At 37.6% G+C, this 27,192-nt stretch overlaps 1 protein-coding gene across 4 annotated transcripts in view; it reads left to right on the top strand.

Annotated features, from left to right (window-relative positions):
- The window catches only part of LOC140496840 (uncharacterized), a 70,503-nt gene that overhangs the window by 21,279 nt on the left and 22,032 nt on the right, over positions 1-27,192 (top strand). Inside the window, exon 2 of one of the 4 annotated variants that reach the window (XM_072597135.1) lies at positions 6,965-7,205. The exons of the other annotated variants lie outside the window; for them this stretch is intronic. The gene's annotated coding sequence lies outside the window, so the exon portion shown is untranslated. Of the gene's footprint in view, positions 1-6,964; positions 7,206-27,192 lie in introns of those variants that run through there. 4 annotated transcript variants of the gene reach the window in all.

Genomic DNA, 27,192 nt, shown 5'->3' with positions numbered 1-27,192 from the left:
AGAACAATAACTGCTATTTTTTACTTGACAAAGTTCTTTTTGTCCTTAAACATTGGAAATTGATCTTTTTTTCCCCCTTAACTGGTCCCAAAACTCTTAAAAGAAAAATTGCCCCATATATTCTGGTCTATGATGCTCCTTCCTCAGTCAAGTTGTTGACAAATTTTGAAATCTTATTCTGAATGAGAATAAATTTGAACCAATGAGTCTACTTTCAATTGCATTTGTTACAACAAAAATCCAGTCATTCTTTGATTATTTCAGTGGATAAAAGAATTGTAGAGATTTACAGACTGTATAGATATTCAGGGGTATACTGGAGCTAGCTCAAACAGGCTTTGATAGACAATTATTAAATTTTCAATGTGAACATTTACACCTCAAAAATCAGCAAATGCTATAAATCAAGCTTGATTTATTGCTTTTTGATTGCCTACACTTAAGTGTTAATTGTGCAAATTAAATTTAAAAGTGTGTATGTCTATACTTCCCCTGCCCCTCTGCCAAGGGTTATCAAACATTTGCCAGCATACACCTGCCTACACTTTTCATATTTGAAGATTAAATGTGTATTTAAAAATGTGTGTGCATATAAGTATATTGTGCATGCATATATACATATATGTGAGTATGTGTGTGTATACGGTTCTTTAGCTTTTATGGAAACTGTCCCAATTCCCCCTGTTACAGATGTCAGGTCTTTGAACAAAGCTACATTTCCTCATGGTACTAGGGGTACTCTTGAGAGGCAGTGAAGAGGTCTCTCTTTAATACTATCATCATGAGCCCACATTTTGTTGTTTTTCCCATGTCAATCACCAGTTACAGCAAATATTTCCCTTTTGCCATCTACACATTCCAGCAATTAGCATCCCAGTTTCATTTAACCCGGTAACATCAATTAGCTTTTACAAAGGAATATTTACTGAGAAGATATAGCAAAAACAAAAGAATACACATTTCCCCCCAATACCCTGGTGTGTCCCTTGTGCTACCTCCATCCCTGGGCTTAATGGGCTCAAACTTAAAGCAGCTTCTACAGAATCTTCTCACCAGCAAGCTTACTTCTAAATGCAGTATACCTGTCCCTCCTTACTGCTTTTGATCTAGTCCAGAGCTGGGTTAATCTCTCAGGGCCTCACTCCTAACTAGGCGTGGTTAGTCACAAGACCTGACATGAATTCCAGCTCTTCCACATCCAATGGTTTGGTCTCCTGACCTTTTGAAACTCACTAAGTTGCACTCTTGTTCAATACTTCTTCACCTAAAAGCAGGAAAGAAGAAACACAAAGAAGCTAAAAAACAGCCCCATATCTTCATAACCAGATGTGGGCCCAGATAGGGTGATGAAGGCCTCTCTTTCCATCGAAAGGCTTACAGTCTCTGATCATAGCCATCATGGAAAGAATTCCTGAATTATCTTGTTACTATCTTTTGCATGCATTTTGTAAGTAATCTCAGCCCCCATTCAGTAGAAAACAGAAAAGCTCTTTTTCACATGATAAACAGATCCAAAACAATACCAGAGCATACAGTTCATTGTATCAGCTGAGTAAGCTACACATACTCATGAGGACTAGGCTATTATTAGCCTGTCCCCTCATTAAAAAATAATATATATGCATATATATATATAATATTCATTTAACATACATACATGTACACTCATATACGTATTGTATATGCTATCCATTCTATATATAGCTTCCAGAGTAACATTCCTAAAGCACAGATATGACCATGTCATTCTCAGGAAGCTCTGGCAGCTCCCTATTTTCTCCCTATTATGAAATATAAACTCCTTTGTTTAAAGCTCTTCATAGTCTAGGACACCTTTTTTTTTTTTCAGATTTACTACATGTTAATCCCATTTATATATCTTATTTGACCTCTTTACTATTCCTTATATACAACTTTCTATTTCTTGTCACCATACTTTGGCACATTCTGTCCCCTTTGTCTGGAATGTGCTCCCTCCTCAACTCTGCCTCTTAGAATTCTTGGTTTCCTTCAAAACTCAAGTTCTATCGCCTACATGACACCTTTCTTGATCACCCCATCACCCTGATACACACTCAGAAATCTTGGAGTAGGGGTGTTACTTGGTGGCTGATTATTTTATCCAGAATTCCTCAAGTTCTTGGAGAGGGGCAACTAACTCATGATCTTGAACTTGAACAGGTGTCAGAAAGTTTTGGCGGGTGACTAAAGAAAGTAAGACTATTACAAAACAAGTGCTATTTTAAAACCAATAGGGTTGATGCTGGGGCATTTGAGCATGGAATTGAGCATTTATAATCATTCAGCCTTATCAATGTGATCTATGGATTGAACTGGACCTCCAATGCAGTCCAAGCATGGATTGCAAGGGTGACATAATCACTCTCTTCCCCCTCCCTTACTCCTCCGTGGAGAAAGTAATCTTCCATTTTGGTAGTCAATCCCTTTATTTCCTGTTCCCATTATCCCTTTTGGGCTAGGTAGCAACCAAAATTTTAGAGGCTTTGTTATTTTCCTAAATGTTTACTTTCATTCTCAAGCCTTTAATCTATGGTAATATTTGTTGACTAAGAAAATTAAAGCTATTGCTATGATCATGGAATACTTAGAGACTGAGACACGAGGGATGGAGGAATCCCCTTTTAAAGAAATTTTGCCCAGCAAAGCAGAACTGGGAGTGGAACTGTACAGAACCACAGAGAGTGGGAAGAGTAACAGTTTTATTCCCCATGAACCTTGTAAAAGTATCCAAGACAAACTGAGCATTGTCTCTAGAGACTGTAAATTGAGAAAACATTATGTGCACCTGGGTCCCTTGGCTACTTTCTAGACAGTAGCTTGAAAGAAAAGTTTCATTTCTGGAGTAAAGAGATGGATGCAGAGTTATCTACAGTGGCCATTGTCTTAGCTGGAAGACTTTGACTGTCAGGCCCCAGGAGAGAGAGCCCTAAACTTGCTCATGAGCTTCCCCTAGTTGTTAGTTAAACCTTGTATATATTTTGTATTTACTTATAACTGCGTATCTTGCTTCATCTGACAGAAGGAAAGCTCTTTGAGGGTAGGGACTGTTTAGTTTTTAACATCATATTCCCCTCACTTACCACAGTGCCTATTGATCATGAGATATGCATTAACCTGTAACCCTCATGTTAGAAATTCCCTTCTAACACAAAAGTGCTTTATTATGTTTTAGTGAACTTTTTACTTTCCTGGTTTCTTGCTCCAACCCAGAGAATCTGGAAATTTAAGTATCTAACATCCCATTCTCCCTCTCTCTCATCAAGGATAGTCATTAACTCCTTTTACGTACATATAGGCGCAAAAGACTAAAAAATATGAACAGTTTTATTTTACAAGTTAATGGAAGCAAATAGAACTCATAAATAAGCCCACAAAAATGATAGCTCTCAATACATTCCCTCAGAGTAATTTGTGGGTAGGCTGGGAACAACCAGGGTTTGTTTCTCCCCATAAGTGTTCCCCTCCATTGTCCTCTGGCTTGTGTCCTGGGTTGCTTTGGGCAGATCTAGCCCTTCATCACACTGGTCCTGACTACTGCTATCTGTTGCTGCCCTTGATGGTCCTACTGTAGCTCTCCTCAGGCCCTCATTGGTGGTAGTTGTTTCATCCCTGGTCCAGTTTGCAATTCTACTTAGTCCCTGCTTCTCAACCTTTCCTCTACAACTGTAGCCCTTTTTGTCCACCTTTGTGATCACTCCAGGCTGTCTCCATCGCTCTCAGTGGAGGGTCATTTCCTTGTTGGTCCCTTTCCTTGCTCTCTGATGTTCTGTCATCAATAGATGGTAATTGTTACCTTTCCCAGCACAACTGGTTCAAATGGAAAGAAGTTCTGAGTGCATTTACAGGTCAACAACTTATCTAATCAATATGAATATTCCCTCTAATAGTGGAAGACACAACCCATCAATGCTTTCTAATTTCATATGATTCTTGACTATGTCCTCCCATAAACCTTTGATCAGAGGTCTGTTCAGTCTTGTGTGTGGGAGGATCTTGTCCTCTTTATGTCTTGACATATAGCTCTACATAGTTTCTACAACAAACACAGACCTACATATCACCTTTCCTCACACCTCATATATACATATCTTTTTCAGTAGTTGTCTACTCATATCATGTTGAATATAGATGTGTGTATATATATGTATATGTATAAATGTATGTGTGTACATATACATATATATGTGTGTATTTACATATATATACGTATATATATATTTGTTGTTAGGGAGTATTGTGATTACCAGTTGTTGTTGCTGAGTCACTTCTGTCACGTCAGACTTTTTGTGACCTCACGGTCTTCTCTGTCCATGGGGTTTTCTTTGCAAAGATAGTGGAGCCCAAACTAGCTGAGCCACAAAGCAGTATTCCTACACTGTGAAGCTGATATTATTAGAAGATTAGAAATGCAGGCATAAGTAGTATAAACAAAGAACATACCATAGGTTTGTTTCCTAAAATAACATGTTTGGAGTAAATGGAAAAATTTGGCTTGAATTCAGGCTGGTATTTGGAACTGAAGTAATGTGAAGTTATAAGAATTTTCAGTTTGAGAAAAAGTACAAAATGGACAGAGATTTCTATTTGTAATTTGCTATCAGATCTTGACTCAGTTTCTTCTGTGATTCAGTTTCTTTATCTAAACAATGGAAATGATACTGCTGACCTATATTACTCGTGTTATATAAAGTAGGTTAAAATCCAAAGCATTTTATAAATACTAATCATTTATCATCTGATTTAAACAACATCTATAGTATTTATAGCCTTGTGGCAAGGATTTCCAACATACCTGTCACTTAGGCAGTTAGAATCATTTATCAAAAATGTGTACTCCCATTTTTTTTTTTATAAGATGGAGCAATGAACTTATCCAAGGTCACTCAACCAAGGAATGGCAATTACAGAAGAATTTTATCTTCTTTAAAGAATTTTATGGTTATTTCTAAACTATAATACATTTGTCTTTGATATAACTATGCACAGGGAGTTGTGCATTGTGATGGCCTTATAAATATTTGCTGAATGAATGAATGAATGAATGCCTTGATACTTGTTTGGTTAGAATATAGTGCTAAGGGACTCAGATCTTCACTTTGTTCCCTGTTCAAGTTGTCCCCAGACAAAATCCATCTCTCCCCATTTTAGTGTCAACATTTGGACACCAAAAACTTACCCTCACATGACAGTAGAAAGCATTTATTTTCAAAGAGACAGAACTTCAGGCTCTTCTGAGGAGTTTTTCAATGACCCACAATTCCATGGTATGAGATAATTAGTTTCAATCCATTTCCTTTGATCAAGATTACACTTCTATAGCTATGCTATTAATTTAAGAAGAGAAACTATGGAGAAAATAAAACTATAAATACCATTGTGGGATGTTTGTATCCCAGATGAAAATCTTCCCTCTCACTTGCCATTTGCTTTTTTACATGCCCTATCAGTTATTTGTGGGACTTCATTACTGTAAATTACTGTATATCACCCTGAGAAGAAAATGTACTGAAACTGTGTTGAACATATCTAAATGTAACAGATGTTTTCCACCATCAACTGACATCATTTAGATTTTAATGGGCATTACTTCACAGTTATGTTAATAGAATGCTGCTCAGAGAGGCAGTGTGCTAGAGCACTGGACCTAGAATCAGAAGACTGAAGTTCAGTCCTCACTTCTGACATTTAGCAGCTCTGTGAGCATGGGCAAAGCACTTGACTAAGCCTCAGTTTTTTCTTCTGTAAAATGGGGAACATAAGAGGGTTGTTGTGAGTCTCAAATGAGATAGTGTATGTAAAGTGCCATATGCACAGAATGTCCCCAAAGTCTTAGTGCAGGTTTAGTTTAATAGCCTAAAACTTCAATGAGGGTCACTGTGTGTATAGATTAGCTATCACCATCACTGTCTTTCCACTATCCCTATTACTCAGAAAGCAAAAAACCAAAAAGTATGAAATACTTTTCTTAAATAACTTGCTTTGCTTATCAGTATCACAAGTTTTTTGAATTTGTCTAATATTAATTAATTAAATCAATAACTTCTATCTGTACAAAGCAACCATTCTAGATATTGGACATTCTCTTAGTTTTGGAACTTTTCATATCTCTTTAGACACCCTTGGGAAAAATAAAGGTAGGGTTGTTTTTTTTTTTATCATTTCCCTATGAATTTTACAAATTATTCTCCAAGGTTATCAGCTTATTTTTTTCACCTGACTGCTTCAGAAGGTTTAACTGAGGGAGGTTGTTTATACCATCACTGATTCCTGCAGTATCTAATTTGGTCCTGTTCTGAATCAGTTAGAAGCAGCCTCAGGAAGTAGTGGTCAGTCTGCCTTGGTACAAGCTTTGTAAAGGGTATGTAAGGTTTGGGCAAGCATTCTAAGGAGGAATAGGAAAAGTACAGTAATATGGATCCCTTGATTTGAATACGGAAAATTTCTTTTTATCTCTCTCTCTCTCAAAAAAACCCAAAAAACCAACTAGTTTGGAGGTTGTTCTCCAGGTTTTCAATTCCAAATGGCCACCCTGCCATCCATTTGCCTTTGGGCAACTTCCTTGCTTGTTTAGAGAATGAAATTAATTTTAATATTTGGCTTATGAATATTAAAAGAACAGGAGGTATAGGAGCTGATGAAAGGGGAAATAAGCAGCAATGTAGAGAAAACAGTTTCTGAAATGAAGCTGAACTCATAAATAAATGAAAAACCAATAATACATCACATACCTCCTTAGAGCAGAGAGGCCGGTGACCACTAGAGCAGAATCTTGTATATATTGTCAGATGCGGTTACTGTACTGAGTGTTTTTGCATAATCACTTTTTTGTTATTGTTACAAAGGACAGCTCAATCTAGAGGTGGTTGGGAGGAAGAGCTTTCTTCTCCAGAAATAATTGTGATGTAAAAACAAAAGGTATTAATAAAATGTATTTTTAAAAAAGGAGAGGAAAGCCTGAAGTGCATTGGTTGGGTCCAGTATGGAGAACCTTGGGGAAGACATGTACATGTACCAGAGATCCACAGGATGAAGACATACTCATGTTTGGGAGTTGAATTTACAGGTCTTCTAAAGTGCTGAAGCAAAAGAAGACCTAAATATGCATATTCAGCCTTACTTTATGAAATGCAAGCCCCAAATCATAAAATGCAAAGCCAAATAAAAATGATTTTTAAATTCTTCTGTGCAACATGATCAGTGTGAAAATGTGTTTAATAGGAATGTATGTGTAGAGCCTATATCAGACGGCATGTTGTCTTGGGGAGGGACGGGAGAGATTAAATTTTATGAAAGTGAATGTTGAAAACTAAAAATAAATAAACTAATAAAAAATAATTTTTAGATCACAATATTTGTTACATTGGAGTATAAACATCACTACTGTCAATGATTTCCATAGATAATCAAGAACTGATTATAAAGATAACTACAAATTGAATAAAAAATAAAACAATTGTTATCAAGTTTTTAATAAGGGGTTTAGGACTCCTCCCTGGAGACAGCAGTTTGGCCCGAGCTAGAATTAGAAATGGAATGAGAAGAGGCAGAAAAGAAGCACTGAACTAGGGGCACTTAGGTTTTGACTCTTCTCTAAGCCTCAGTTTCCCTTTCTGTAAAGTGAGGACAATGAACTTACCCTATCCACATCAAAGCAGGAGGCGGAGTTGTGAGGCAAGTGCTTTGGGAAAATGAAAGCACAATATAAATGGGAGCTATTGTCTTCATTCAGTAGCACATTAAAAGGCAGCAGCAAAATTTGAAAATAGGGAGCAGTACCATCCTTGGCTTTTGCCTTAAGGCATATATAAATAGTGTCTAAAAATTCACAATGGAACATAGTAATATAGCGCAGACTTTTTAGATCTTTGTTTTTCTTGTATTCTCCAAACCTTCAATTCACTGAATTCATTTTCCTTTATTGTGCTAGATAGCAGATCACTTGCCTGAAGGATAAGATGACATCTGCTGGGTCTTGTTACTCATCGTATTTTACTCAAAACACATTTCTTTTTTAGCATCTCCAGTCTAAGTACTCCCTTGATTTTGTTCCAAGATGTAAATTCTTACTTTATAAAAAAATGTTCTTTTTTTGAAGGATAACTCTTCACAGGAGTGATACTACAATGTAACCTACTATAGATAACAATGACATTCAAGTTAAATTCCTCTCTTAATAAACCAGATAGGACAACAAAATTTTTTTGTTGGGGTTCACGACCACCAACAGCTATCGTTTCCAGTTTCCCTTGCTCTCTTTCTACTTGTCTCTGTCAAGACCTGTCCTTCATCTTGATCTTTGTCTATATTCAATTATTTTTTAGGAATTGACAATTCCTGTCCTTAGGGTATTCTGTGTGATTAGTCTCCATCTGCCATTGCTGGAAAGAGATTTGAAAATTGCCGAAGTCACTTCATTCGCCTTTCCCTCTTTTCCTCTTTGTAGTATATACATTCAGTTACACTGAAAGTGATTGTGTCCAACTCTTCATGAACCCATCTGGGATTTTCTGGACAAAGATACTGGAGTGGTTTGCCATTTCTTTCTCCAGCTCATTTTACAAACGGGGCTAAGTGACTTACCCAGGGTCACACAGTTATTAAGTGATGAACTCAGAAGAATGAGTCCTCCTGACTCCAAGTCTGGCACTGTATCCACTGCGCCACCTAGCTGCCCCACTGAAAAATCATAAATATAAGCAAAAAAAAATTTAGTTAACATATGTATAAATCATGGAGCAGGCTTATCCCAATTCCCACTCAAGAGGAAGATCCCCAAATCTTGACCAGCTATATCTCTGTCACATGATTCCATGGGGAATCAGGGATGATTATCTAATGCCATTGGCTTGAGTCCCCAGTATTCTTCTCTTCTCTCTCTCTCTCTCTCTCTCTCTCTCTCTCTCTCTCTCTCTCTCTCTCTCTCTCTCTGTGTTAAGTGACTTACCCAGAGTCACACAGCTAGTAAGTGTCTAAGGCTGGATTTGAACTCAGGTCCTCCTGACTCCAGGACCTATGCTCTATCCAATGAACCACCTAGCTGCCCTCAGTGTGCTTCTCTATAAGATGATCAATTGAGAATCATTTAGCTAATCATCCAAGTTTAGAAAGGGGTACTTTCTAAGGTGGTACATTAAGAATAGTGGTACACTAGGACACCAAGGGTCTGCGACGTACCATCCCAAAAGTACATATGGAATCCAGGGAAAAATGGGTTTATACACAGAAAGCACATGTGGCAAAAGGGTAGCTCCCAGCCCCTAGTTGATGGAACTGCCTTTCTCTCATTTTTAGGAGACTGCTCAAGAAATTTCCCTTAGGCATTATTTCTTTTCTGGGTTCCTTGATGAATGAATTCAGTCTGTCCTTAGCTCCAGGTGACACAGACCCGGCTGACAGCTGATCCAAAGATGCCATTTAGGACACCAGTGGGAAGAAGGAAAATTCACATCCTCTGAACCTTTGAAGCTGGAGTCAAAGTGGTGGTAGTAGGGGAGGGAAAACCTGGCCAAAGCTGATGCCTCTTTTCTTCTCCTCTAGGTGGTTTCTCCTCAGTGGGTATCTGGGAAGTCACTTATTCCTATTTCTGGAAATTTTCCTATTCTATTTCATTCAGTGATTTTTTTTCTTCTTCAGAATTTGGAGAGTGTAATGAAATCTCTCATCCGATTAGAACATAATTTCTGTCTGGCAATACTTTCATTCCCCAAATGGCTTTCAAAGGTTTTTTAAATGTAGTCATAAGGTCTATGATTGATTGACTGAGACACATACTCATTTAATTAAGGTATTGAGGCTTAAAATGGGTTGGGATGTTTTTGACTCCACCCTTAAGTTTTTTGTGTTTATCCTTCATTCTGGAAGAGGACCATGATATCAAGACGATGACAACTTGCAGTTGACTTTGATGAGTGAGGGAGGGCTGTGCAAGGTCACCAACCTCACCTTCTTCTCCTGAGCCAGCTGGGTCCAGTGGCATGATATTCCTCAGGATGACTGGAGATGGTCCAGGATGCCATGTGAGACCCTGGCCCTTTCGGGTTTAGGTTGGGTCCACTATGGAGCCACAATCTTACCTTGAGTGAGATACACCCATTCAATGAATAGGCTTCTTTAAGTTACTCAAGAGATGGCCCCTTTAATAAAAAAAAAAAAAAAATCAAACTGGGAGGGGGAGACTCTCAGGGTTCCTGGGTAAATGAGAAATAATTACTATTTACTTATTACACCTTTAGGTATGTAATGGGGAATTGACTAATGAGGGCTTGGTCCTGTGAGCACGTGCATTTTGATAAACTTGCTTCTGGAAGTAGTTGATGACTTGGATGGAAGGGCCTTGTTCTTTACCTCACAGCATGGGCAGATTTTCTATAACTATTTGTGATCTACTAACCACATAGTGAAGGAAGGTAAAGAAGTTCCAGCTGCTGAACTGGAACTGGGTGTATATTCAGAAGGTACTAATGAACCCCTCAAAAGTCTTTTCCCTTTCCTGCCCAGCTGTGTTAAACTCAGCTCAAGAACCAATCAAAAGTCTATTTCTTCACCAGACTGGAAACAATCATAAAACACCTGTGTATTTTCTGAAGTGGTAGGCAGGATCCCTCCATTCCACATCATCAAGCCTTTCTGGAAGGAGGTTCACCATACTTGGCTTACTTTCAGGATTGGATTCTCATTGGCTAGTCACCCACATGTATTTAGCTATTCTAGACAGGGACTTAAAAATGAACACCACAGGAGTATTCATTCAGAAGCACAAGCTTTGTTACCATCATTAACTCTTACTATCTGCTGAGTTGTGGAAATAATTTTGCTTAAGAGAAACAGTTTCATTGTGTTAAAAATGATTTTCCTGGGAAACAGGATTACACCTTCATTATGCCAGTCCTTAGATCTCATCCAAATGGATTTATCTCTCAGAAAAAGAAGTGCTAGAAGGAGTTTATAATAGCAGTTTTATCCCTTTGACCCATTCCTACAGTGAGCTCCCAATGTGTGACATTCTTTTCAGGGTGAGAATACCTTGTGGGTAATTCTTCAAAATGACAACTTTTGGATTCTTAGAGCAGAATACTCTCTGCTTTGGAATGCAGGAAGGACTTAATTATACTGAATTCTGAATACTGAATATACAGTAAGGCTACAACAGCTTTGTTATTGTCAATGTGATTGACTTGAATTAATATGAATATATTACTAACTTGCTTGCAAGGCACATGCTAACGGAATGAGGTTAAAAAAAAATCCTCAGGTAAAGTGACCAGACAAGTAGAAATCTGATTAGAATCTATTTGCTTGGCACACATAATTTCCCACTACCTTGTAAAATTCCACCAGAAGTGTTATAGAATCCTATAATAGTGTCAAGTTGCTCCAAGATTAGGAGATTAGCAGATTAATTTTTTTTCTAGTAGGCCCAAGGTCAAGCACTTTATTCTTTACTTACCATGTATTTTAAAAATCTCACCATTTTAAATGAGCTACCCTAACATATAGCATCTCCTTATCTGATGCTTATATTGATCCAGTACTTAATAATAAATTAGGCTGTGCCTAAATTAATTGGGGGTGGGTGAAAGAACACATTTGAATAAACATAATAATTATGTGTAGCATTATTGCTTTGCTTCATCAAGCCTACTGTATATTACTTTAAGAGATATTGTCACTAATATTGGTAGGCAGAGGGAGGGGTAGTGAAAACTTTGTGGTTAGATATTTTTGGGTGGACTGATTTTTATAAACTTCCTTTCAACACATCAATAATAAAATTGATAGTTAACATGAGAAGTGTTAATATTTAGTAGTGAGGATATGGAAAAGGGAAATACAGAATTAACTGGAAACCACCGAAGCATCTGAAAAACTTTCCCTTCTCTATATAGCCTGAACGTGTAGAGGAAAGATTTTCTTTGGGCAGGTTATGGCTCTGGGAATTGCTTTTTTCTTCTAACTGGAATAATCAGAAGAGCCTCCTTGATCTGTTGGAGAGGGGTACTTCTTATTCATTGATCTGAGCAAGTGCTCAGGCTCTTTCTGAGGGACCATATTTTCTGGTCTCTTAGGGCTAAAAGAAATGTCTAATCAACAACTACTGTTTGGTCTTTAAGTGTCCCGGTGACTGAGAGTTGTGTTGAAAATGGTTACTCAGCCTAGAAGAGCTTTCCCCTGAATAGACTATAAAAGCTGTAGAAAATCTCTGTTTTCTTCTCTTTTGAGTGTTGCCTGGTTTGACATCTCTCCCTTGGACTTGGAGACATGGGATTGCTTTTCCCTCCCCACCTCCAGCAGCTTTGGTGGCATATAGCAATGAGATCATATATAGTACCAGGGTATGAATTTGAGATTAGATTTCACCTTCCTAGTGCCTTGTTCTCTTTCATGTTAACTCTCCTTATGCCCAGGTCACAAAAGAGCAAACATTGAGAAATGGACTTATCTGACCTAAGCAAGAACTCCTAACCTCTCAAACTTATTAGGGGAAACTCTTCTTCCCCTAGTTGGAAATCCAAAGGAGAGACAGATTCCAAACCAAACAGGGCCCAAAAAAGAGGAAGGAAAAGCTTTTCTACAGTACTAGAAGATTATAAATTTACTGATGGAAATGGCTCTTCCTAGTTGAGTTACTAATTATCTAAAACACAGCCCTCAGTCACAGAGGCCTTTGATGACTGCTGGTCAAGTATGTCCTTTAGCAACAGACTGGAGAATGCGACCTACTAGAAAGATCAGAGAATGTGCTCCATGGGAGCAAATCAGGGAGGTGATTACTTCCAAGAACACTTGAATTTTTTGTTAATTTCAGTTAACAAGAGGAATTTGAAGAGGAAGTAAGAACTCTCTTTTGTCCTTCCATTTTATCAGTGTGGTGTCATAATCGAGATCCCAAAAACTTGATTGAAGATTTAGCGTAAGGTAATTATGTTCTCTCTCCTCTAAGGATTTGTGATGTTTGTATGTAATTAACTCCTCTAGCCAAATGACTAAGACTGATTGCACCTAGTTGATAAAGTTCAGACTTGTAAAAGTCACTTGACCAATCTGTTTCGCCATTTAAGAGAGCTAGTTAATATACTGTTACTAGACCTATACACCAAAGAAATCAAAGAAAGAGGAAAAATATGCACAATAATATTTATAGCAGCTCTTTTCATGATAGCTTCTAACTGGGGAATGGCTAAATAGATTGTGTTATATGAATGTGGGAATATTACTGTATGGCAAGAAATAATGAAATGGGCAATTTCAGAGGAAAATGGAAAGCTCTCTCTGAACTGATGCAAAGTGAAGTGAGTAGAAAGAACTAGAACAGTTTATTACAATGCTAACATTATAGAGAAAGACATATTTGAGGGACTTTAGAACTATGGTTAATATCCAGTGACAAACCATGAGTTCAAAAGAATGAAGATGTAACAATGCTGCTTACTTCCTAATAGAGAGATGAGAGACTAAAAATGCAGAAAGAGATATACATTTTCAGATATGGTTAAAGTGGACATTTGTTTTGCCAGACTATGCAGCTATGTATTGAAGGCTTTAATTTTCCTTTTTCTCCCCTTCAGTGGGGGCGAGTGGATAATGAAAGGGACATATTATCTCCTTCCCTTTCTTCCCTCTCCCCTCATTCAGAAGGTAAGCAATTTGATATAGGTTATACATGTGCAATCATACAAAACATATTTCCATACTATGCATAATGTGAAAGAAAACACAGATAAAAAACCCAAGAAAAATAAAGATTAAAAAGATATGATTCAATCTGCATTGAGTCTATCAGTTCTTTTTCTGCAGGTCAATAGCATTCTTCATCTTAAGTTCTGTGGAATTGTCTGGGATCATTGTGTTTCTGAGAAGAGCTAAGTTGTTTAATTGTTCATTGTACAATATTGCTGTTACTATGTACAATGTTCTAGTTCTGTTCATCTTATTCTGCATCAGTTCATGTAAGTTTTTCCAGATTTTTCTTTTTCTTTTCCTTCCCTCCCTCCCTCCCTCTCTCCCTGCCTCCTTCCTTCCTTCCTTCTTTTCTTCCTTCTTTCTTTTCTTTCTTTTTTCACCATTATGATTTCTAACTGTATTTTCCTGTGTCCTATTCCCCCACTCCCACCCCCATTTATCCTACTTTCTCTCTGCTTTTACTGGCTCATCCTCAAAAATGCTTTGCTTCTGACTTCCACTTCCTCCAGTCTGTCCTACCTTCGATCAGCAGCACCCCACCCCCCCTTATTCCCTTACCCTCCTACTTCCTTATAGGGCAAGATAAATTTCTATGCTCAACTGAGTGTGTATATAATTCCTTTTTGAGCCAATTTCAATGAAAGTAAGGTTCAAGCATCATCCATCACCTCATCTTCCTCCCCACTGTAAAAGCTCTTTTGTGTCTTTTGTGTCCCTTCTCCCCTTCATCTCTCTTTTTCTCCCCTTAATTTTAGTTTTTTGGATATCATCCCTTCATAGTCAATTCACATCGATGCATTCTGTCTATTTATTTCCTTCTAAATGTCCTAATAATGATAAAGTTCTTAGAAGTACAAGTATCATCTTCTCATATAGGAAAGTAAACAGTTTAGCCTTATTAAATCCCTTATGGCTCTCTTTTCCATTTACCTTTTAATTTGTCTTTTGAGTCTTATATTTGAAAATCAGATTTTCTATTCAGCTCTGGTCTTTTCATCAGGAATGATTGAAAGTCCTCTATTTCATTAAATATCCATTTTTCCTTCTGAAGGAATATTCTTTTTTACTGGATAGATGATTCTTGGTTGTAATCCTAGCTCCTTTGCCATCCAGATATCATATTCCAAGACCTCCAATCCTTTAATGTAGAAATTACTAAATCTTGTGTTATCCTAACTGTAATTCCTTGATTTTTGAATTGTTTCTTTCTGACTGCTCAAAATATATTCACCTTGACCTAGGAGCTCTGAAATTTGGATATAATGCTCCTGGGATTTTTCATTTTGGAATCTCTTTCAGGAGGTGATTAGAGAGTTTTTTCCATTCCTATTTTACTGTCTTTTTCTAGGAAATTGGGTAGTTTTCCTTGATAGTTTCTTGAAAGATGACATCTAGGCTCCTTTTTAAAAAAATGATAGCTTTCAAGTAGTTCAATAATTCTTAAGTTATCTCTCCTGGATCTGTTTTCCAGGTCAGTTATTTTTCCAATAAGTTATTTCACATTTTCTCCTTTTTCATTTTTTTTTATTTTGTCTTTTTGTTTCTTGGAGTTATTAGCTTCTTCCTGTCCAATCCTAGTTTTTAAGGAATTATTTTCTTCAGTGAGCCTTTGTACCTCCTTTTCCATTTGGGCTATTCTACTTTTTAAGGAATACTTTTCTTCAGTGAATTTTTGTATCACTTTTCCCATTTGACTAGCTCGGCTTTTTAAGGCATTCTTTTTTTCAGTGGAATCTTGGGCCTCTTTTACCATAAGCCCAATTCTGTTTTTTAAGGTGTTATTTTCTTGAGTGTTTTTGGTGCCTTTTTTACTAAGATGCTGACTCTCTTGTCATGTTTTTCTTGTATCACTCTCATTTCTTTTCCCAATTTTTCCTCTACCTTTCTTACTGAATTTTTCAAATCTTTTTTCAGTTCTTCCAGGAATTATTTTGTTCCTGTAATTCACATTTTTCTGTGAGGCTTTGTAAATAGCAGTTTTGACTTTGTTTTCTTCTGAATTTGTGTTTCAATTTTCCATCACCAAAGTCACTTTCTATGGTCAGGTTCTTTTTTTGTTGTTTGTTCATTTTCCCAGCCTATCTCTTGACTTTTAACTCTGTGTTAAAGTAGGGCTCTGCTCCAAGGGTAAAGGGGCATTGTTTCAAGTTTTTGGCCTTTCTTGCTGCTGCTTTCAGAGCTAGTTCTGGGGTTCTACAAGTTTTCAGTTCTTCCAAGGTGGTATGATCTGAGGAGAGGTGTAGTCACTACTCTTCTGACCTTTGCTCTGGTGCATGAGTGATCACAAACACTTTTTTCCTCCCTGGAACTATGACCAGGCTTGTCCTCCCCCAATGCTACAAGTGCTGGTGTGCTATTTCTCTTCCTTACCCTGGGACTGTCATCTAGGACTTTGCCCCTGATCCACATATGGTCAATGCAGCAGAGTCCTGCACCCGGTGCCACCAAATGGACTCCTATAAGCTCCTTCTGACCAGTTGTCCAACTCCCTTACTCTCTGTGGGCAGAGAGCTCTGCCGCTGATTCAGTCACCTCCAAGGCCTGTGACTGGTTTGCTGTGGTCTAGTCTGAGCTGGTCTGTGCTGGACTGCACTCCACTCTCACCTCAGATGTCGTGGGCTGTAAAATTGTTTCACATTGTTCTTCTGTGGGTTCTACTGCTCCAGAATTAATTTTGAGATGTTATTTAGAGTTGTTTGGAGGGGAATTTAGGAGAGCTCAGGTGAGTCCCTGCCTTTTCTCCACCATCTTGGCTCTGTTTCCCAGGACAAATTAGTTTTTTTTTAAAACTTTTGAAATTAAAAAAATAAAAACAATAAGCTTCAACTTAAAAAAAAAAGGACAGTGAGCTAAGGAAAATAAACTATCATGTTTACTATTAATTGTAAAGCTGTATGAAAGGGGCTTGGAAATTACATTATTTTAGTACATAGTCTATGTAGGTCTCCTATTCAGTCTTGGAAAAGTTTTATTTCAGACAGCTATAGATTTTTAAATTTAGTTTCCTTGTGTCAATTATGGGGCAAAGCCCCTGTTTTCTATAAAAGTCATCTCACTATTGAAAGGAGTAAACATTCTCTATTAGTTTTAATTTCAAAATACTTTTCTCTGACTAAATTTAGCAATCTGCTTAGTAGTCAGAGACTGCAATAAGTTAAATTAATTAAATCAATTGCTTATTTCACATTCATTAAATAGCCTGAACTACATTTTCCTGTAGCATCAAATTTAGAATATTTATGAATACTTGTCTCTTTTTTTTTGTAGTGCATAAAACGTATTGACTGATATGGGGGAAAAAAAAAACTAGGAAGAAATTTACATCTTCTAGTTATAAAACATTAGCAAGCTCTTTAGAATTCTTACTTTTGTGACCAGATAAATGATTGGCCTTACTATTACAGTAAACTTTTATTTATCTAAGAATTCAAGGATACAGAGAATTCAAACTCATTTTTCTGTACTCTGTTGTTTAAAACATAAATACATTCATATCAGAGTCAATAGTCATCCAAATCCAATATCTTTTTCTACATCTACAGTATTTATAGCAACTCACAATCATCACAGCTGCTGTGAAGCCTCCATTCAACAACAGCAAAGAGATATTCCCCACAAGCACAGAACTTGTGAATGATGATCCATGCCCAAAGGCTGAAGTCATACCCACAAAAGAGGCACTCCTCCAATCTAGAAACTTCTATTTTTAGAGATATCCTATGTAGGTTTTTCTTGACTTTGTTGATTTGCTGGGGGTTGTTTGTTGAGCCATGCAATTTGATCATATGGCATTGATGGGCTAAGTTGGGTTTATTCTTTTGAGGCACCTTATTCTAGAGGAGCTCAATGGTTGAGGCCACCATTTCCTTAAACTGAGATGAGGGGAAGAGGGATGATTGTAGAAAGGGAAGGATTTCCTTGGTTTTAGTTCAGGGGAGACAGGTCTTATTCTTTTTTTCTCCTAGAAAAAATGTGGAAACTTGCTAGACTTCCATTAGTCTAGAGGAAGAAGAGGAGAGAGATCATATTCTTATTTACCCAAAACCTGCAACAATTTACTCTTTGTCTTGTGCATTTTTCTTTTATAGTTTCTTAAATTATAGCTCTGCAAAAACAGGCTTTAAAAAAGTCTATTGTGATTCAAATGAAGCTACTTGACTATGCGTTTAAATCCAAATAACTCCAGCACTAATTGAATGATCAATAATAGACCTCAGCCTTTGGTTGCTCCCAGTTTCGGTTTTGATGGCTTAGAGTGAGTGTAAACTGCAGTTGTTTTCTGTTCTTGCCAGAAACTCTTGAGAGTCTTTCCCTTTCTGAAATGATACTTTTGTTATGGTAAACTAGGTCATCTTTGGTCTCAATTCTTATCTCACCCTTATTCATTGGATGGGCCTTGTCTCCCACAAACTGAGACTTGGGAAAGACCTTAATTTAAAAAGACTGAGATCGCCTGTTGCATCCTGGACTATGACAGTCAAAATTAACAGTAGTCTTGACTTTTTACATTGCCACCGGTCGCTGATGACTCTGGAGGAGAGAGTGAGCCTGATGAGGTTGCACAGTTCTGCCCCATTTAAATCCAATTCGTGTGCAGCAACAATACTACTGGGAAGATGAGGAATCTGGGAGTGGGTCCAGAAATGGCTGTTTACTAGGAACAGTGTCCCTTGATGAGAAAAGACCTTAAGCTGGTCTAAGTAATTCGAATCTTAGAGTATAATTTTAAGCCCCTATCCTGGGTCTACTATTTGTGAGATTCCCTTAAGGAAGATACAATATAATAACATCTTTGGGAATATTTGAGATTTATAATAATGAGGCTATGAGATCCTAAATATTCAAAGAGTAAATTATATTCAGCATAGTTTAAGCATTAATTTTATTTTGATTCTTGTATGTTGATAATTCAAATATAGTACATAACATCCCAACCCAACTCTTATAGATAACTGTGACATCACTGTACAAAATTTCATATTCTGAGCATTTGCACTTTCAGTACAGGAGACAAACTGCCAGAACCAGAAACCCTGAGTTTCTAATATATAGTCTTTCAATAAAGCTGCCTGTAGTCAGAGTGGAGATCAACCAATATACCACTGAATCTTGGAGTATTTGATTGGTTAATTGGATGAATCAGATTTTAAGAATACCTGGAAGGATCAAATAAGTGTTTTGCATCAATTGATGCTCCCAGTCCTTATAGTGTTAAAAGACACTTAAAACTATCCTAAAAATATAATTCTAGACTTCAAAGATTCCATGAATTTTATTTCACTCTGAGAGAGTTTCAAATTAGAAGTTTCCTGGAAGGTGAAGTTCATTTAAGAACTGGCTCAGAGCAACTCATTTGCCACTCATTGGTCAGAGAAAAAATAAAAATAAAACAAAAATACAGAAATAAAATGTGGGTTTATTCTATAATGCTATGATAAAATTGGTCAAAATTATGTACTGCACACTTACACAGTGGTGTACACAATGTTCACTTGCTATATACCCTAGAAGCCATTTCCTCTAAACTGTGAGAACATTGTAGATGGCCTACAGATGGTGTTGCAGTATGTATATCAATATAACAGGCTTTAATCTAAGTATTACTTGTAATCATAATGATTCCTTTATAGAAAAGGATGAGTTTTTTTAAGCTTATCTTTTTATGGAAAGACATCTAGGAATAATAAAATACTCTGAAATATAATTATACCCTGTATAAAATTTCCAATCAACATTATTTGAAATAAAAGTATTAATATGTTACAACCAACATAATTTTCCTCATGTAAAATGAGGGAATTGGATTCAATGATCTGACCTAGCTATAAGGTAAGAGTTTGGTTCTAATGTGTCATTGTAGTATGTTCACTGTAATCACCAATTAGCATGAAGCTTTTCTGGCACCTGTTCTTATGTCCATTCCTAGAGCTCCAATCACTAAGTCTTTTTAATAGGATTGAGGCATAGATCTTAGCCATGTTATTACCTAAGGATATGGGTCTTCATTTGGAGGGCAGATTCTTACCACTTTTCTCATAGATTAAAATAGTATTGGAGAGCTACTAGTCATTTGGAATAGTTTTATTTGTTTAAAGTATTAAAAATAATTGTTAAAGTCTATCCCTTTGGATCAGTCTTTTTTCCATCTTTTATACCTAATGTTGTCTGGGTCAGGAGTTATGTTATTGCTATGATTTAGGAGGGCCCATGCTTCTCTAGGAGTATAGTTCAACCATTTGCCCTTTAGACACCTCTTGAACCTAGTTACCCAAACTCCTCCACAAGTTCTGATCATTTCTTATTCCCTCTCAGCTCAGCTACATTCATCTCAGTTCTGTATAGCCTGATACCTAAGGTCACTCAACCCACCCCAGGTGCAAATTCTCATACTCCTCCTCAACCTTAGGCTCTCTGTCTCAGAATTTACCTGAAAGGGGAAAGAGAAGACACTTCACTCTCTTATGAACCTGAGAAATGTGCATTTTCTAATGCTTAAGGGAGAATCAGGCCAAACCAATGCTATTTTCACAAATGTTACCATTCAACAACATATATTAAGTGGTCGCTATGTATAAGACAGTATGCAAGGTGATGGAGAAACAAAGGCAGGAAAAAAAGTTTGGGCACTCAAGGTGCTTATTTGAGGAGATATATAATATATAGAAAGATGAGTAAATACAAAGTAATTTGGAGGATAGAGAGAGGGAGGGAGAGAGGAAGAGAGTGTGGCAGACAGCCAGCATCCCCACGTAGCTCAGTGACAGCAATGAAGAAGAAAGACACATGGGCAGGTGGGAGAAGATAGGGCAGCTCCATTTATTGATCCAGCAGTAAGGGTATTTAAAGATAGAAACTGTGAGTCTATGTGACAATCTATTCATCTCCTGTTCTAGTAATTTGACCATTCTTATTGTCTTAAAGAATGTTAACTTAAAGGGCATCTATTCTACATATCCCTTGTATTCTGTAGTTCTCTTGTTTATCTCCTGGAGATAGCAACATCCAGGGGGGCCTGGAGAGCCATTCTGGATGATAATGAGCACAGTCTTAAAGAACAGGTTTCCCAAAGTTCTATCCTGAACCTGCCAACAGCACTCCATCCTAGCCCTCAGCAAGAGAGAGAGAGAAAACATACTCATTATTTGGAATCAGGAAGGCTTCATGTAGGAGGCAGCATGTAAATTGATACTGAAAGAAAGCTAAGGATTCTAAGATGTGAAGGTGAAAAGGAGGGTATTCCAGATATAGAGAACAATCTGTTCAAAAGCATAGAGACAGAAGATGGCATGTCAAGTTTGGCAAATAGAAAAGAAGTTGATTTGTCTGAAACATAAAGTATATAAATGAGAATAAAGTTAGTTAAGAATAAATGTTGTTGTTGTTCAGGCTGGAACCCTCAAGTTTCTAGAAATTAGATTATGAAAAAATGTAAATATGCTGAGGTGTTTGTATTTTGTCCGAGAGACAATAAGAAATCACTGAAGATTTTAGTACCCAGTCAGATGAACATTTTTGAAATATTAATTTGGCAGTTGTATGAAAGATCTACTGGAAAGGGAATGGGATCAGGAAAACCAATTGTAACAATCCAGGCAATTATCTGAGCCACTAAGGAGATGGCCATGTAAGACAAGGCAGATATGGGAATTGTTGTGGAGGTAGAATTTACAAGATTTGGCAGTTGATTGAATTTGGAGAAAGGGCAAAGTGAGGATGCAAACCTGACTGGATGTGTGGGGTGAGGGAAAGGGAATAGTCAAAAGTGACTTTGAAGTGCTTATGTTGGTGACTGGAAGGATGGTGGTATTCTCAATAGAAATAGGGATTTATTGGAGGTAAAGTGGATATTTAGATAGACAGGATCCAAGCAAAGTTAATCTGTTTTTGATGCACTTAGGATGGTGTATGGCACATAGTAAGTACTTACAAAATGCTTGTTGACTTGATGTAGATTTCACCTAGAATATTGGTCATTCATTTCTTCATTCATTCACTGTTGATTTTCACTAATACACTCTACCTTGACTTCTAGTGTTTGAGAAATATGAAAAGGAAAATGATACCATTTTTTTCATGCCACAGTGGCTGTTCCTTCTCTTTCTATGCTACAACTAACTACTCTCCTTGCTGTCAAACAAAGCCAGGCCATATATTCAGGACTGAAATTAGCTGCATCATAAAGACAAAGGACAGAGAATTTGGATTGAAGATAATATTCTCACCTCTCTCTCACTTCCACGTTCCGCCTATAGCCAGTAACCAAATGAGATAACATATGTAAAGCATCTCTTTTTTCTCCTACACTGTCCTGATTTATTCACCCTGATTATTCCCTCATCACCTTCATCCATCTGGATGGATGGACTTTAAGAAGGAGGAAGGAGAAGGAAGGACATAAGAAACATAATGCATGAATCAATTTGTGCCTGCTCAATATAGAGTAATGAAATTAAAGATACTAAAGGAACTGAAGAACAGCTCTACCCTAGCTATTGTATAGTACCTTATTGTAAACACCTATTTCTTAAAACAATTTCATTCTTGAACTTTTTGATTTAGCACATAAACAAAAATTTATCAAAATTATCGTATTTAAGGAGAATGCTACCATAGTGAACAATAGGGGTCCATATATTGGCTCATTGATGGCTTCCTTAAGGTCTTTAGCTGCTTCCAATTCTTAGTGTAAATTCCCAAAACCCACCCCCCTTTTGCCATCCCCCCTCTCATCTATGAGGAAAAGAACACAGGAGTTTTCTTTACCCCAAACCATCCACTCTTTCACCTGTTCCCTAATTATTTAAGCTCAGTCAAATCACAGTTGTAGCACTAATCCTGCTTTAGTCTATAAATCTATTATCAGCAACAGTGATGGAAAGGGAAAGATGACAGTATCAAAGAGAGGACTGAGTTGAGTTGATTCTAAGGTCAAGCCAGGATCTTTTGCCATGATCAGATCATATAGTGTGGGAAAAAAACCCAGGTATAATTTACCAGCAGGGGACCAGGCTAGGATAAAGGACTATAGAGGCCACTATGACAAGGTCAAATGAGTCTCTGGAGCAGCAGCAACAGAAGGCATATTTGCTTGCCTAAGAACTGAAATTCAGGCTGACGATTAAGCTGGTTTAGTCCTTATTCAGTGGTTTTTCAGTGTGTCTGACTCTTCATGACCCCATTTGGGATTTTCTTGGCAAAGATACTGAAGTGATTTGCCATTTCCTTCTTTAGCTCATTTTACAGATGAGGAAACTGAGGTAAACAGGGTTAAGTGACTTGCCCAAGATCACATAGCTATGAAGTATTCAAGGTCAGCTTTGAACTTAGGAGGATGTTTTCCTGACTCTAGGTCTGGCACCCACCTAGTTGTACCCTCACCCTTCCCCTCAAAGAAACTTGCCCAGATCAGGAATCAGAGAACCAGGGCCACAGCAATGAAAGTCCTAAATCCTAACCAATAGACAATCAGACCACTAGATTGACAGCGATAACAACACACCATCTTTTCAGTTGATTTAAAAGAGATTTACCAGGACATTCTACAGGGCAGCAACAATGGGTAGAGAAATAGGGTAAAGGATCAAAATTAATTTTTCCTAGTCTGGAACTTAACATTAAAACTTTTCTGGTTATATGTAGAAACTATATAAGATTGTATACCGTCACAGGGAGGGAGTGGGGAGAGAGGGAAACATATCTAAGATAGATGGAAGTGATTGTAGAACACTGAAAACAAATAAAGTAATTTAATTAAAAAAAATTTCTGGTTTTATTATGATGGAACTGGGTCTTCAGAGCTATCATTCACTGGTTTCTGGAATCTGCCTCTTGAGCCCTCGGTATAATGTGTATGATACTGAAGCCTAGGCAGCCAGTTATTTTATTTCTTTTTTTTAAAGCAGTTTTAACATTTATTAAAAAGAAAAAGTTTCAAATACTCTACTTCCTTCCAAGGCAATGACTTTCCTCATAGTTTTCCAATTGTGCCATGTGGAGTTACGATACCCTCAACCTACCTACCAAAGCCTATTAAAACCTATCCTGTTCATCTGCAATCCCAGAAAGAAATAACTCTCCTCCATCTCGACTCCAAAGCTACCTCCCTGCTAGGTTTTCAGGCCACCTCCTTAATATCTTTTCTACTCTACTTGTGATCTCCATGGTTTGGCCTTTTCAGAAAGTGCTTGCCTTCTTACCTGATCTCTATATTTTAAAAGCTTTACTGTTGTCTTTTTTTATATCACTCTAATTTCTGACTATATGCTTTCCACCTCCTCTCCTCCTTTCTCTTAAAAAGATTTTTTTTTTTAATTAGCAAAGCCAAGTGACACATGAACCATATCAGAGAATAGTAGAGAGGAAATATAATAAAGGTGAAAGAGAGCTGAGTCTGAAATCACATGTCCTGGGTTCAATACTTGGACCTACCACTTAATAGACTTTGGATCTGGAGCAAGTCATTTAATCTCTCTTTGATGTTTTCTTCATCTGTAGAATGAAGGATTTGAATTACATGGCCTTCTTCACGTAAAGATTAGGAAATTGATGCACAGGCAGGTTATATGACTTGCTTAAAATCACATAGGTTGTAAGTATCAGAGACAGAATTTGAGTACAAGTAACCAAACTGTAGAATCTTCACTCACTCATGTCACTGTAACACACTGACTCCATTGTTTCAGGGATAGTGTGGTTTTTTTTTTAATTCCTATTATTTTTAATTAATTTGTTTTTCTCTTAATTCACACTTTTTTTTTCTGATATCCCTCTTGTCTCCCTTAGACAGCAAGTCTTACCTTATCACAAAGAAATGAGAGGAGGAAAAAAGCAGTTCAGCAAAACTAAGCAGAACCTTAGAGCCTGACAAGTATTTGCAATGTTCCCCACCCATAGTTCCCCACCTCAGCAAATAAGGGAGTGAGGTGCATTTTCTCATCTTTTTCCTGGGTCCCCATTTGGTAAATACAATTACACAAAATTCAGTGTCATTTTATTGTTCTTTCTTTATACATTGTTATAGTCATCACATATGTTATTTCTGGTTCCACTTACTTCCTCTGTATTCTACCCTGGTGTCTCCCATTGGTCCCTCTGAAGTACCAGAGTTCAGAGCTAAACTTTGAGGGATTTAAGACACTGAGAACTCCCACCTAGAGGGTGAACATTGTCCTAACTGGTCAGTGTGTTAGCATTAATTCACATGGCTAGATAACCCACTCTATCTAACTGGCCCCAGCCACGCTCCACATTGTACTCTGGTTAACTTCTTGCCATCTGCACTGCTGCCACCACCATACTAACTCTCTTTTTTACCTCTTCCTTTGGGAATTGTAATCAAATCAATATTGCTACAGTTACTAGAGAATGTCATTCAATTCCCTTATGACTGCTCATTATCTCTGTGATTTTACAAACCAAAGTATATTTACCTGGTTACTACTCCCTTATATATATTGTTTTCCTATTACAGTGTGATAGTGGTGCATAAATAGAAGTCTATATAAACAAGGAGAGGGAGTGGGGGAGTTGCTAACATCTCAACCTTATTCTCCTCTGAACTCATCAAAGGAGGGAAGAATATACATACAGAAAGAGTTGGGCACAGGAATACATTTTGCTCAAAGGGGAAAACGGAGGCAAAGGGGAAAAGGGAGGGAGGTAATGAGGAGAGTAGATAACTGGTAAGATAAGCAAAACAAATTTTTAAGGACATATGAAAAATATGTATGGCTTTTTTTGGGGCAGCAAAGAATTGGAAATATTGAGGAGGTGCCCAGCAATTGGGGAATTATTGAATAGGCTATGGCATATAAATGTAATGGATAATATTGTGATTTGGTTGGTTGGTTGTTGTCCTTCATTTTCAAAGAGGACCAAAATGACATCACCATGCTAAGTTCAAGTTTCAACGTGTCCGACTGTGGCTGATCAGACCAATACGAGCTTGGAATGCTCTACCACAGGTTGGGCACAGATAGTCTGTATGAACATTTGGGGTGGATACTCCAAATTTGCACATCCTACTTTTACTTTGTACTGTCTCAATTCTGCTTTGCTCATAGAGCACAGCACCCTTTCTGATGTGGGCATGCCATGCTGAGTGGTCCTGTGCCAGTGTCTCCCATGTCACATGATCAAATCCAAAGTTCTTGAGAGAGACATTGAGAGTGTCCTTGTATCACTTCTTCTGACCACCATGTGATTGCCTGCCCCATGGGAGTTCTCCATAAGATAGTCTTCTTGGCAAGCATACATTTTGCATTCTAATAAAGTGGCTAGCCTATTGGAGTTGCACTCTCTAAAGCATAGTTTGAATGCTTGGCAGTTCAGCTCTAGTAAGGACTTAAGTGTCTGGCACCTTATCCTGCCAGATAATCCTCAAAATTTTCCTAGGACAGTTCAAATGGAAGCGATTCAGTTTCCTATCATGGCACCGGTAGACTGTTGATGTTTCGCAGGCATGCAACAATGAGATCAGCACACAGTTTGGCAGTCATTCTAATACTTCTTCTCTCCCAACCTTTTTTTCCGAGCCTCCCAAACATTGAGCTAGCTCTGGCAATGAGTGTGTCAATCTCATTGCCAATGTGTACATTCTTGGAAAGTATACTATCAAGGTAGGTGAACTTATCCACAACATTCAAAACTTCTCCATTTGTTGTAACCAATGGTTTCACTTATGGGTGGTGTTGTGGTGGCTGATGGAGCACCTGTGTTTTCTTGGTGTTGATTATTAGGCCAAAATTAGTACAAGCAGCAGAGAATTGATCCATACTTTGTTGCATCTCAGCTTCAGAGGCAACATGGAGTGCACAATTATCTGCAAACAGAAAATCATGCACCAATGCTTCCTCCACTTTGGTCTTGGCTTGTAGCCTTTTCAAATTGAAGAACTTACCATCAGTGTGACAGCTGGCCTTGATGCCGTGTTCATCCTTATTGAAAGCATTTGACAACATGGCTGAAAACATCATGCTAAAAAGCATGGGAGCAAACACATAGCCCTGTTTCATTCCATTGGTGACTGGGAAAGCATGAGAGCATTGTCCACTATTCAGAACCTGGACAAACATGCCATCATGAAATTGATATACAATACTGATGAACTTCTCTGGGCAACCAAATTTTGACATAATTTTCCATAAGCCCCTTGGTCAGGACTACAAATGTTATTGTACAGACCTCTGTCCTCCATTGTCCATCTCTATAAAGATAAAGGGAATAGATTGTCTTGTGACAATCACGGGGAGTGGAGGTCCTCTCTCTTAGTAATTGCTGGTAAGATTCTTGCTACAGTCCTCCTTAATTGGCTGATCCTTCACCTGGAAGATGGTCATACACCTGACAGTGCTTTCAGAAAGGGGCAAGGAACAGTCAATATGGTGTTTGCTGCCTGACAACTCTAGGAGAATATTGTGATTTAAGAAATGATGAAGAGGATGATTTTGGAAAAACATGGGAAGACTTGTATGAACTGATGCAAAGAGAAGC

Source organism: Notamacropus eugenii, chromosome 3 (assembly GCF_028372415.1).
Source record: "Notamacropus eugenii isolate mMacEug1 chromosome 3, mMacEug1.pri_v2, whole genome shotgun sequence".
Taxonomy (NCBI): domain Eukaryota; kingdom Metazoa; phylum Chordata; class Mammalia; order Diprotodontia; family Macropodidae; genus Notamacropus; species Notamacropus eugenii.
The sequence above is the reverse complement of the archived record's forward strand: the minus strand, read 5'-3'. Positions and strand labels throughout refer to the sequence as shown.